The sequence below is a fragment of the Hevea brasiliensis genome, chromosome 10, assembly GCF_030052815.1.
Source record: "Hevea brasiliensis isolate MT/VB/25A 57/8 chromosome 10, ASM3005281v1, whole genome shotgun sequence".
In the NCBI taxonomy this organism is placed as follows: Eukaryota; Viridiplantae; Streptophyta; class Magnoliopsida; order Malpighiales; family Euphorbiaceae; genus Hevea; species Hevea brasiliensis.
The window spans coordinates 34073769-34088342 of record NC_079502.1 but is presented as its reverse complement, the minus strand read 5'-3'; positions in this window follow the sequence as shown (position 1 = coordinate 34088342).

The following is a 14574-nucleotide window of genomic DNA, read 5'->3' as shown; positions in this document are numbered from 1 at the left end:
TTTGTACGTCCTACCCGGAATTACATCTCCAAAACCTCTGTACAAAACTTGCAAAATTTATAAAGTTTTGAAGTAAGTTCTTTAATTCCTTTTACAAAATTACAAATCTCTTTTGCATGCATATGGCTGGTTTAACCGCCTATCTACCATAAATATATGTATATATATATTCATAACATACTAGCTTTGCCACCTATTGAGTATATATATATATATATATATGTATATATATGTATGTATATATATATATATGTATGTATATATATTTCATATTTAAATTTCATTTCTGAAGATTTCCTTTAATGAAATATATATATATATATATATATATATATATATATATATATATATATATATATATATATATATGTATGTATATATATATATGTATGTATATATATATATGTATGTATATATATTTCATATTTAAATTTCATTTCTGAAGATTTCCTTTTCTTGTATATTTTGTTTATTTCTTTAGTTGTTTATATATTTTTCAAGATTTAGAGAGTAGTTTCTTCCCTGTTAGCTTATCTCCCTTTCAATCCTAGTGCGTCCTTGGTATCAGAGCCTAGGGGGGAAAGGTTCTATTTAAGATTTAAATTCACATTTAAATATTTTTGAGAGGTTGGTAAAATGTCTTAAGGTGATAAGATAGCTTCTTTGGAGGTGGAAACAGGCCTGGGTTGTAAGTCCCATCTTTGAAAGCTAAGTGAAGGCGTGTGTTTAGGGCAGTGATTCCTTTGGCAATTACCTCACTTAACTCAAAAGATCAACCTAGAAAAATTTTTTAAGTGTGAATCCTATTTTCTGTAGGACTGTTTCTTTTTAAAACTCTTCTATCTCGTCCTTTGAGTCGAGAAAGATAGTTAATAGTAAAGAAATTATTAATAAAAAATTTTGAAAAAGTATAGATAATTGAGAAATTCCAAAAATACAAAAAGATCAAATCTATCAGACTACAAAACTTAATTTTTTTTCAAAACTGATTTCACAATTAAAACTGAAAAGTGAGATCTTCATATTTCAAAATCTTTTGAGACTGTTTATCTTGTAACACCCTCACTGTAGCAATTCCATACATTCTACTGTTCTGATGACCGGTGTCGGTCCAGACAGCTAGAACATCTAGAAAAATAATTAGACTAGAGTAAGGAGTCATAAATAACTCAAATATTAATAAGAAAAATTTAGAAAAAAATTTAGAAATAAAATACAACTAAGTTAAATGAGCCGGTGCCCTAGCGATGGGTAACCTAGTGAGAAGTTGCGGTTCTCGCAACTAAGAGCCCTAAACCCAGGGAAAAATTCATAAAATAATTTTTGGGACTCCAGAGAAGGGTCATTGAAGTTTCTATGGCATTAGAATGCCAAGAAAATGCTTAGAAAATTTGTTCAATCGGTACAGACAATTTTAGTCTGTTAAGCCAAACTGAGGGCATTTTGGTCATTTCGCCTTCAGAGGTGATTTTTGACCGACTTGTCCAGTTAAGTAAATAATTATTATGATCTAAAATATGAATAAATATTGTTAAAAATTGAATTGAAAATGAGTAGAAAAGAAAAGAAAAGAAAAATGAAAGAAATTGGGAATTATGACATCACATGATGTCATTAACATGCCCCCACCCAATCACAATTTGACAAATTAAATAAAGAGATAAAAATGAGGTAAAAACAAGCCCAAACAGCCATCTTCCTCATTTTTTCTTCTCATTGCCGGAAATCTCTCATCTCTCTCTTCCATGAAAAAAAAATTTCTTCATCTCTCTTAATTTTCATTGATTTCCCTCCACAAAACCGTAGACCTCCTTCATTAAAACTTGTCTACACTACTTGGGAAGGTGTTTGGCTGCCAAGAAAACCAAAGAAAGTGAAGGAAATTGAAGGGAAAATTCTGCCCTCCTAAGGTTAGTGCTTACTCTTACATTTTTCTTTTTATTCCATGTTAGGAAGTTCAAGTGAATGAGAAATTGTTAAGAAATTGAATAAAACACTTTATGTAGGAGTATGTATGAATTGTGGCAGCCAAGAGAGGGTTAGGGTTTTGATGGTTTAATTGCAATTAAGTTTGTATATTAATGTCAATTAATGTATACATATGAATTGGAGTTTAATGGAGTTGAATCTTTTTGAGTTTGTATGAGAATGAGATTTGATCAATTAGGGTTAGTATGAAAATTGGAGATATTGTGTTTGAATGGTTAATTGGATTTCTAATGGTCAATTAGTGACTATTTGATAAAGTTTTACCCTAAATTGGAAGTAATTGTGGCCTTGAAATTGAAAGTGGTATGCTGCCCCCATTGTGCCAGAATACTAGACTTGAGTCCAGTGTATTCCTAGGGTCATAACTTGAGCTATGTTACTCCAATTGGTTCAAGGCCAATTGGACATGAAACTGGACACATAATGGCACAACGTTGGTGAAGAAACCATGCCCAGAAAACCAAACCAAGTGGACCAAAAGTTTGCCCTAATCCGTGTGACCTGCAGTCTGCCCGGGCAAAATGACCAAATGAACAGTATTTGGTCATTTGGCCATAACTCAGTGCAGAAAGGTCCAATTGACCTGAAATTTTACCAGCAACAAGCTGAGATATAGACCAACAACTTTCATGAAGAACACAAATCCAAATTCTGACCATAACCTAGTCAAATTGCCAACCAAACTTAGGTCACCAAATCTGGCAGAACCAAATTGCCCAGAAATTCTGGGTACAGGTCACTCCGGCCAGTTATGGTAAAATGACCATAACTTGAGCTACAAAACTCCAAATGGAGTTATTCAAAAAAAGAAATTCAACTAGACAAAATAAGGAACAACTTTAATGTTGATCATTTTTCCAAATTCCCACTGCAAAAATGACCAATGGAACAGTAAAGACAAAGCATGAAAACTGAAAATTCTGTCCAATTAACATTAAGCTTGGAAATGGTATTAGCAACCAATACCAACAAATTTTGAATGCAAAATGTGGTATCTTGGAGAACTTAGGTTCAATAAATTTATTATGCATTAAAAAGTCAACAATTTGAGTGAATAGTAATGTGAATAGTAATACAAAGACACAAAGTATAATAACTAAATTGTTAGAGGAAATTAAGGTATGAAATTTGGAATCCATGAAACATTCATGGATTATTTGGAATAGAAATAGTAATTCACCTAAATGGCTTAATGAACATTTAAGTTATGTGAGTATATAGTTAAGATTTATTTCCATTACTTGTAGGTCTAATAAAATATAAGTAATACCACTTGAATATGAAATGACATTAACCTAGATGGATTGTTGAGTATAAATGGGATGAGGTTTACATTAGGATTTATGTTTCCATTACAAATAAGATAATAACACCTTGTATAAGTTATGAATTCATATAAATATTGTAATGAATAAATGAATCACATGAAAATATGAATGAAACATTAGTTTTCTTTATAAGAGAAAGGAAAAATGTTTTGAGTACAATGGTATATGAACACCATTGTTGTGAATTGTGATCAATATGAATGATGTAAGGAATGTATGAATATTATGATGAATGTATAAATTATGAAATTTATCATGAAATAATAAAGTCATAAAATACAATATATTAATATTTAATGATATTATGTGCCCTTGTATTGCCTAGACATGTGTGTCAGATTGGATAGTTTGGCATGCCAATAGGGTATTGTTTTAGTAGTACTGCGAAAGGCTTTATGCCTGTATTCATGGCTTTATGCCCGTATTCATGGCTTTATGCCCGTATTCATGGCTTTATGCCAACATTCATGGCTTTTATCCCCGATTATGTATTATCATGGCTTTTTAGCCATACTGATTGCATACGTGGTTGACGTTCTGCGTCCCATGGTATGACAGCCCGACGCACCGCGGTGTCCAGTGCCAACGACCCGTTATCCAGTTTAGTCAGCCTGTCATAGGTTACTTGGGCAGTGAAATTTATTGAAATAAGTTAAGAATACTAGCAATTAAAAATATTAGAAATTAAATAAAATAAATGAGTATGATGGCCTAAAATAAATTAGAATAGTTATTTATTAGAAAGAATCGAAATGAACTGGACCGATATTAAAATTTACTTATTATGAGATAATTTGAGACAACCTAGCAAGTATTGAGAAAATGCTAAAAGATTGGCAAAGAAAATTATAACATAAATAAATATTACAAATGTGACTTATATAATAATATAAGCATAAATTTATTATTTTTAGATCATTTTTCTTTGTACATTATTATTGCACATTGGCGAAATAAACACTTCCAAAGAAGACTAAATTAGGATAAAACATATTAAATTTTAGAAACCGATATGAAGTATAAATAAATCTTAATTATTTAAATTATGTTTTATTTCTATCTTTATTTGTATATTATTTCCTTGTTATATTATTGCACCACTAAGCGGCAATGCTTAGCGTGATGGAATTGTTTCCTCGCGCAGGTACTTAAGGTAAAGCCTAGATAAAAATATTAAACAGAGATTTTGGAGTTCTGATCTACAGAAGTGTCTGAAGTATTCAAGGTTGTCACCTCCTCAGCAATGCATGTAGATAGGGCCCATATAGATTATATTTTATATTTTGTATAAAATGCTTAGATATTGTATTGTAATGTATATTATGAACAGGTAATTATTAGGAATGCGATGTAAATTAATTAATTAGCTTTTTCATATGTAATTAATTTATATATCATGTAAATTATGAAATTTTGTAATTATTTTGTAAATTATGTAAATTAAGGAAATTTGAAAATTTTGCTTCTGTAATTTGAGAATGTTTACATATGAATTGAGTATGAATGGAAATGCAAGGATGAGATTTGAAATATGAGAAAATTATGAGAATGATTGATGAGATAATTATGATTAGCATGGATAAGATTTTATTTTGAAAATATTATTGAATTTCAAACAGGTGAATATTGAAATATGCCAAACGATAACAAAATAGGAGAAACTCCGCTGGTTTCTCCGTCAAAAAATAATTGATGTTAAATTAAACGAATTCAAAATTATTAAAAAAGTAAAGTAAGATAAGTTAGGGTGCTCCGGCACCGATTGTAACACACCTTGCTCGGCTACACTGTAGTCAGGTGAGGGGTGTTACATATCTTCTGTCTCAAAAATCTTTACAAAAACACAATGAAAAAAAAATACAAATATATTTACATAGGTTTAGTTCAGATTGGAATCAAACCTCTTACAAAAGAAGGATTGAACACCTCAATCCTAGCAGTTCTTAGAGATACTAGGTTCATAAACTTTCAGGACTCATTACTCAGTTCAGTAGAGTCTAGTTTGAGTAGTGGACCAATCTCTTTCGATTGCTATCCAAACTTTACTGTTTTGTTAAATGACAGTAACATTACAAAATCTCTTGTTTTACAATTCAAAACCCACAATTACAAAATGCTTGATGGATCTATTCCTCTTGCACGGATTTACAAAATTCATTACAAAGCTATGGTTTCTGCTTTTGCTACAAAACATAAGTTTCAGAGTGAAAGAGGAGAAACCTTTCTTTTACAAACTGATTTTACAAAATCCAATACTGTAATTCCTATATCTATCCAATGGAAAGACATAAACTTGCTAATAGAATGGATCTTAGAAGGTGCAGTGGAACCTGAATCTTTAAAAATAGTTGAACCAAATGTTCAATTAAGGCAAATAACCCTGTACAAAGATGGAATAGTCAACCTTAGCTTTAACAGAAGTCTTAAGTTCTCAGATAATTCTTCATCTAGTACGGTTGACATAGGAAAAATATCTCGTATACCCCCTGTCATTAGTTTGCCTATTACAAAGCCAATTGAAATACAAAATATCCAGCCTAGGTACTCTACCTCAGATTTACCTAGCTCTTCTAGGTTTTCTACCTCAGAAATACCTGGGTTTACCTAGCTCTATAAATGTTCATCATCCAGTTTATACAAATTTACAAAACGAATCTATTCAGGTTGAACCCAAACAGAGTCAAAACCTATTTCACCTACTTTTTTAGCCATTAAGAAAATGCAAACCATGAACTTAACGTGCTTGAAAAAGAATTTGAAGTAGACAAACAATATTTGCATGATGATTTTTACTCCGCTAAAAATAATAAAAAGCAAATATGGTTTTTCAAAAATTTCAATGATAAAAGGAAAGAAATTTAAAAGGAATATTATGACTTTATATACCAGCATAAAGTTCATATTCTTTTTTTTTTATTGGTTTTAGATGTATGCTAAATAACATAACATTTCATATCCATTTTTTAAAACTCAAAAAACTTTCAAAAAATCAGATCCAGTTTCAAAGCCTTCTCATATTTCAAAACCTAAACAACAGGAGTTAGAAGAAAACCAATCAGTGTTCATTACGACTCTAAAAACTCTTTTGAAGAAAATAGAAGAAAAATTGTTTGTAAACCCTGTCACTGTTAGAAATAAAACTCATGAATGGAAAATTTCAGATGGTAGAAAAATACAATTTGAACATCCTCCTCTTAGGAAGGTAAAAATTCCCATTTAGACCAAATAATAGAAGCAGCCCCTTATAAAATTCCAAACAAAAATAATTATGTAAATATAAAAAAACATTGTTCTACAAAATAACTTTACAAATGCTCATTTTCATACCATCGGCAAGCAATTACAAAAAATGGAACAAACCCAACCGGCTACAATTTCTCAGGTTGAAACTAAGCCTGATACAAAACTAAAAAACCCAATCTTCAAACTATTTCAAGTTTCCAGAAATAGCTAGAAAGATTTACAAAATAACAACAATTCTGAATTCATTCAAGCTTTAAGAGACATGAAAGCTAAACTAGAAGCTTCGACTTCTACTCCAATAGCACCTGAAACACCTCAAACGTCCCAAATAAGTGTCAATATAGTTGAGGAAGATTCAAATGCTCAGTCGGTGCAAAGTGAAGAAATTTAGTCTTCAAAAACCTTACAAATCAATATACTTTATTGGCCGATGGTAGCAACGCCCCTTCCAATAATAGCTCTAGACTTAGGCATAGAAAATAGATCTGAAACTCTGATCCAGTATAAATTCAATGCCTCTACTGTCCAATCTAAATTCAAAGCCTCTACTGTCTATGAATGGAAAATAGATAGTATATCTGAGTATAACATTTTAGATTTGCTCCAGCAAATGACTATGGTAGCAAATGCTTACAAAACTCAAATCGAAACCCCAGACAGAGCTATTGCTAAACTCCTCATTGCAGGATTTTCAGGATAGCTCAAAGGATGGTGGGATTATTATCTCACAAACCTAAAAAAATCTGAGATTCTAGAATACATACAAACTCAAGAAGATGCTATGCCAATTCTTGATAAGTTAGGCCAGCCAATCCTAGATGCAGTAGCCACCTTGATTGTAAAAATTTCTTTACATTTCGTAGCTGATCTGTAACGATCGGGCTCCAACCACTAGAGGAATTGTCCGCTTTGGCCATAAGCCTCACGGTTTTGTCCCATCTAAATGAGACACCCCTTACCCGTCTACAGTGTAGCCAAGCAAGTTATGCCACTCAATGTGGCGGAGCACCAATTCATGTTTCTATTACAATTTATCCCTTTTAATTCATTTATTCTCAAATTTTGATAAATCTGAATTTTTTCATAAATTTTATAGAAAATCCGGTAGAGTGCCGGCTGTAAATTAGAAAAATAGTTATTCTGAACCTGTTTAAAAACACTTCCAATATAATTTCCAAATCCAAACTCCATTATACACATTCAAGTCAATCTCAAAATCTCAATCTCAAATCACAATACTATTTTTAGAAATTTTTCTTTTCACTTCATTGCTGGAAGCACATTCATAAATATTTCTCAACATAATATATAGAAAATTTCAATAATATGAAATTTCATATATTTACATCATTACATAATTACAAGAGTTTATAGTTAAAACCCAAAGCTAATACAAAATGCAAAATATAAAATGCTACCCAAAATCCTAATGTCCTACCATATGCAATGCAAATGTGAGGTGACTCTGGACTCCGGATGCAGCTCTACAGGCTCACCCTGTCTGATGTCTGTTGGGCTCCCCAACTAGGTCTCTAGTACCTGCACGTGCCAAAAGCAACACGCTAAGCAATTCTGCTTAGTGGTGACAATATAAAATAAAATAAAATAAAATAAAATAATTATACAGAATGTATGATTTCATTTTTGGGTAGACTTAATTTCTGGTATTATTTGCAGTGTTATTCAATTAAAATTTGGTAAGGTTTATTATCATTGCCCGAGTAACCTATATTAGTCGACTGAACTGGATAAATGGGTAAACTGGCACTAGGTACTAAGTACCTCGGACCATCACACCATCGGTCACATTTTGTCTCCCGGTATGCAACAGAAAAGCTAATAAGCTATAATAATTATCAGGGTTAAAACCCAAGTATATCAACTTAAATAACATAGCTAAAGGCTATTATGTCACAGAATGGCATGGGAAGCCATGAAACACAGAATGGCATGAAGCCATATGCAGTACTGCTAACAGAACCCTATTGGCATGCCAAGCTATCTAAACCAATCTTGTTTGGTATACTAGGGCATAGTACACTTTTAAATTTCACAATTTTTGCAATTCAAGTTTTAGTGTTACTATTCCATTCATTAATCAACAAAAATGTTGACTTTTGCTTAGGCAATAGGTACATTGGTTTAAATACTCCCAACATACCACATTTTGCATTTTAAACTTGTTGGTATTGGTTGCCAATACCATTTTTAAGCTTAATGTTAATTGGGCAGAATTTTTAGTATTCATGCTTTGTCTTTACTGTTCCATTGGTCATTTTTACAGTGGGAATTTGGCAAAATGATCAACATGAAAGTTGTTCCTTATTTTGTCTAGTTGAATTTCCTTTTTCGAATCACTCCATTTGTAGTTTTGTAACTCAAGTTATGGCCCAAAAACCACAACTGGCTGGATTGAAATTTTGTCAAGAATTTCTGGACTGACCAAATCTATAGTACATGGAACAGTGACTGCAACTCACTTTTTGAATATGTTCTGGTCATAATTTGGGTTAGCTTTCTTCATGAAAGTTGTTGGTCTATATCTCAGTTATTGCTGGTAAAATTTCTGGTCAATTGGACCTTTCTACACTGAGTTATGGCCAAATGACCAAATACTGTTCATTTGGTTATTTTGCCCAGGCAGACTGCAGGTCACTCGGATTAGGGCAAACTTTTGGTCAACTTGGTTTGGTTTCCTGGGCATGGTTTCTTCACTAAAGTTGTGCCATTATGTGTCTAGTTTCATGTCTAATTAGCCTTGCACCAATTAAACCTCTACAATTCAAGTTATTGCTGTCCAAACCTGCTGGACTCACGTCCAGTCCTGCAGGTCACCAAGGGCAGCCACACCAACCCCAAATCCCACTACACAATTCACTCCATTTTTTATTCAAACAGAACAAATGGTCACTAATTGACCATTAAAACCTACTTTCATCATCACATGGTCAAGGTCTCATTTTTGACCCCAAACCCTAACTCACACATTACAATTCATGCATTATCATTGCATTTCTTCAATCCACTTACAAGATGCATATTAAGGGCAGCCATAATAACCTTTTAACTTCATTAAACTCATCACAATCAAACCCTAACCATGGCTGCTGAAAATAAGGGATGGCATACAAGTGGTATTTAACAAATTTCATTTGTAATTTACACTCATTCAAGTCCTTAAACATGTATTCAAAGCAAAAATTAAGGTTAGGTCACTAACCTTTAGGGAGTGAAGTTTCTCCACTTGCTAGATTTCTTTCTTTCCTTTTCTTTTTGCTCCCAAAAGAATCTCCAAGGTGTAAGAACACTTTTTTGTGTTGCTAGGTTAGGGTTTTGTGGTGTGGAAGCTAGGAAAAATCAAGCTTTGAAAAGCTTGCAAATGGATAACTATGGTGGAGGTTCACGGCAAGGAAGAGTTGAGGAAGAAGAGTTATGATTTTCTTTTGTTTTCCAGCTCATTTGGTCTTTTTTAAACAAATTTATGCCATGTGTCAACTTTGGATTGGGTGGGAGAACTTTAATGACATAATTATGATGTCATAAGTCCATTTTCCTTCATTTTCTCTTTATTTCTTTTCTATTTAATTGCAATTAAATTTTTAACAACATTTGTTCATATTTTATGTTATATAAATTATTTATTTAACTGGACAAGTTGGCCAAAAATCATCTATGAAGACGAAATGACCAAAATGCCCTTCATTTGGCTTAACGGGCCAAAATTGTCTGTACCAATTAAAAAATTTTTCTAAGCATTTCCTTGGCATTCTAATGCCATAAGAACCTCAATAACCCTTCTCTGGAGTCCCAAAAATTATTTCATAATTTTTTCCCCTGGTCTAGGGCTCCTAGTTGCGAGAGCCGCAACTTTTCACTAGGTTACCCATCGCTAGGGCACCGGCTCTTTTAACTTGGTTGTATTTTATTTCTAAAATTTTTCCTAAATTTTTCTTATTAATATTTGAGTTAATTATGGTTCCTCACTTTAGTTTAAATATTTTTCGAGACGTTCTAGATGTCCGGACTGACACTGGTCACCGGAACAGTAAAATGTACGGAGTTGCTACTAGGAGGGTGTTACAACTCTTCCCTTCTAAGAAGAATTTCATCCTCGAAATTTACCTGATGCAAACAGTTGAGGGAACTGTTGCCTCATCATCTCTTCACTTTCCCAAGTTGCCTCTTCAGTGTTGTGGTGCTTCCAAAGCACTTTCACCAGTGGAATTTGTTTATTTCTCAGTTCCTTCACTTCCCGAGCTAGGATCTGTATAGGTTCTTCTGTATATGTCAAGTATGGTTGGATTTCAATCTCTTCCATGGAAATGACATGTGAAGGGTCTGAGCGATATCTTCTCAGCATAGAAACATGGAATACATTGTGAATTTTATCCAGTTCTGGTGGTAAAGCTAGCCGATAAGCCACTGGTCCCACACGTTCAATGACTTCATATGGGCCAATGAACCTAGGGCTTAACTTACCCTTTCTCCCAAATCTCAGTACTTTCTTCCATGGTGAGACTTTGGGAAACACTTTATCACCAACTGCATACTCTATCTCTTTTCTCTTCAAGTCGGCATAAGATTTCTGTCTATCTGAGGCAACCTTCAGGTTAGCTTTGATTATCTTCACTTTTTCCTCAGTCTGTTTCACTGTGTCCGGTCCTACCAAATTATCTATCTTCGCCCAATTCAGTCCAACACACTGGGTTTCTACATTTCCTCCCATACAGTGCTTCATACGGAGCCATTTGATTGCTAGTTTGGTAGCTATTGTTATATGCGAATTCTGCCAGTGGGAGGTATCTATCCCAACTCCCCTCAAACTCAATGACACAACTCTTTAGCATGTCCTCTAGGATCTATCACATAATTCACATTGTTACTATCATTTCAATTTATTAATTGCAAAAATTCAATTAGTTCTTAGGTTTACCTGGATTACTCGTTCTGACTGTCCATCCGTATGGGGATGAAAAGCTGTGCTAAAGCGGAGTTGTGTGCCCAAGGCTTCTTGCAACTTTTTCCAGAATCTCGATGTAAATCTTGGGTCTCGGTCAGATATGGTGGAAAGTGGGATTTCATGCAGTCTAACTATCTCACTAATATATAATTCTACTACTTTCTCCAGTGAGTAGTCAGTCCTAACTGGCAGAAAATGTGCTGACTTTGTCAATCTATCCACTATCACCCACACTGCATCATGCTTCCTTTGGGTGAGAGGTAGACCACTAACAAAATTCATAGTGACCCGGTCCCATTTCCATTCAGGTATGCTTATAGGCTGTAGCAATCCTGATGGAACTTGATGTTCTGCTTTAACTTCCAGACATGTCAAACACTTAGTCACATAGTCAGCTATATCCCTCTTCATACCAGGCCACCAATAATGAGGCTTCAAATCATTATACATTTTTGTGCTTCCCAGGTGCATAGCATAAATACTAGTGTGTGCTTCTTTCAGAATACTAGTCTTCAGTTCCCCATCATCTGGTACACACACTCTTCCTTTGTAATACAGACACCTATCTGCTTTCACCTCATATTCAGTTTCCTTTCCCTCTGGAATTTTGCCCACAATGGCTATTAATTTTTCAACTGCCCTCTACCCATCTTGTATCTGCTGCAGCAGGGTTGGCCTCACTTGTAACTCAGCCAAAATAGCTCCATCTTAAGCTAAGGATAGACAGGCATTTAGTGATCTTAAAGCTGTGATGGACTTCCTGCTTAAAGCATCAGCAATAACATTTGCCTTCCCAGGATGATAATCTATCACACAATCATAGTCCTTGAGGAACTCAATCCATCGCCTCTGTCTAAGATTGAGCTCCTTCTGGGTTGGCAAATATTTTAGACTCTTGTGGTCTGTATAGATGTAACATTTGTCACCATATAAATAATGCCTCCACATCTTTAGTGTGAAGATAATTGCTGCTAACTCCAGATCATGAGTAGGGTAGTTCTGTTCATGTGGCCTTAACTGCCTGGAAGCATAGGCGACCACTTTCCCCTCTTGCATCAATACACACCCTAGCCCCTTATGCGAGGCATCACTGTAGACCACAAAGTCTTTTCTCGACACTGGCTGTGTTAACACTTGTGCTTCTGTCAACATAGCCTTCAGCCTCTCAAAACTGGCTTGGCACTTGTCGTTCCAGCCAAATTTCACATTCTTGTGCAACAACTTGGTCATTGGAGCAGCTATAAGAGAGAACCCCTTCACAAATCTTCTGTAATACCTAGCTAGCCCTAAGAAACTTCTGAGTTCAGTTGTATTTCTAGGAGGCTTCCATTCCATCCTTGCTTCTATCTTTTTGGGATCCACTCTAATCCCTTCAGCTGATACTATGTGTCCAAGGAAAGAGATTTCACTCATCCAGAAGTCACACTTGGACAGCTTAGCATACAGCTTCTTTTCTCACAGGGTTTGCAGAACAATCCTCAAATGTTCATCATATTCTTCCCTGGTCTTGGAATACACCAGAATATCATCAATAAAGACCACTACAAACTGATCTAAGTATGGATGAAGATACGGTTCATAAGGTCCATAAATGTTGCTGGTGCATTTGTTAACCCAAATGACATCACTAGAATTTCATAGTGCCTATACCGGGTTCTTAAATCAGTTTTTGACACATCTGCATCCTTTACCCTCAACTGATGATACCCTGATCTGAGACCAATTTTTGAAAATACACCGGCTTCCTTCAACTGATGAAACATATCGCCAATTCTGGGCAATGGATATTTATTCTTCACAGTTACTTTGTTCAACTGCCGGTAATCAATACACAATCTCAAGGTTCCATCCTTCTTCTTCACAAACAGCACCGGAGCTCCCCATGGTGACACACTGGGGGGTATGAACCCTTTATCGAGTAACTCCTGCAACTGAATTTTCAACTCCCTTAATTCAATGGGTGCCATTCTATAAGGAGCAATGGAAATGGGTACTGTACCCGCATTACCTCAATAGCAAACTCGACTTCCCTTTCTGGTGGTAAACCAGGCAACTCTTCAGGAAATACATCTGGGAAGTCTCTTACTGTGGGTATATCACCCAGGTTTGGCTTAGCCTGCCTAGTATCAACCACGTGTGCTAGGTAAGCTTCACAGCCTTTTCTCATCAATCTTCTTGCAATTGTGGCTGAGATAACATTGGACAGGAAATCTGTCCTTTCACCCACAACAGTAATCTCATTACCCTCAGAAGTTTTCAGAGAAATCCTCTTCAAATTGCAATCAACTATAGCCTGATGACGTGACAACCAGTCCATTCCCAAAATCACGTCAAACTCGTGGAAAGGCAACTCAATTAGGTCTGCCGAGAATTTATACCCCTGAATCCTCAACGGGTAACCTTTATATACTTTATTCACTACCATGCTGTGGCCTAGTGGATTTGTGACTAAAATGTCTTGATCACTCTCCTCTACTAGAACTCCTCTCTCTATGGGTAGTTTGATGCAAATGTAGGAATGAGTGGATCCTGAATCCACCAATGCATGCACAGAAGTGTTGTAGAGGGAAAACGTACCCCTGATGACATCTGGGGCATCTTACTCCTCCTGAGCTCTGATGGCATAGGCCCTGGCAGGTATTCTAGTGTCTGGCCTCTCAGCTGACTCGGATGCAGGCCTCAGTGATGGACCAGCTACCTCAGGTTTACGGGGCTTCCTGCCCCTATGTGGTGCAGGAGCACGTCTGTCAGTTTGTGTTGGAGCGACTGTAGTAGTCCTCTTTGGACAATTCTTGATCTGATGTTTTGTCGATCCACACTGTAAGCATGCACCAGTCACTCACCAACATTCCCCCTTATGCCACTTCTGATAGTACTGACAAGCAAAAGATGCAGGGGCTGGTCCCCTAAACACCGTCCCTAGGGAGCTGCCCATTGATGGTGTGGACTGTGGTCTGGGCCCCTAAGACTGACCCTGACCCTGTGGTGGTCCTGAACTCTGAGCAGGAGGACCCTTACTCTTCTTACTGAGAGCAAAAATGTACTGGACTGACC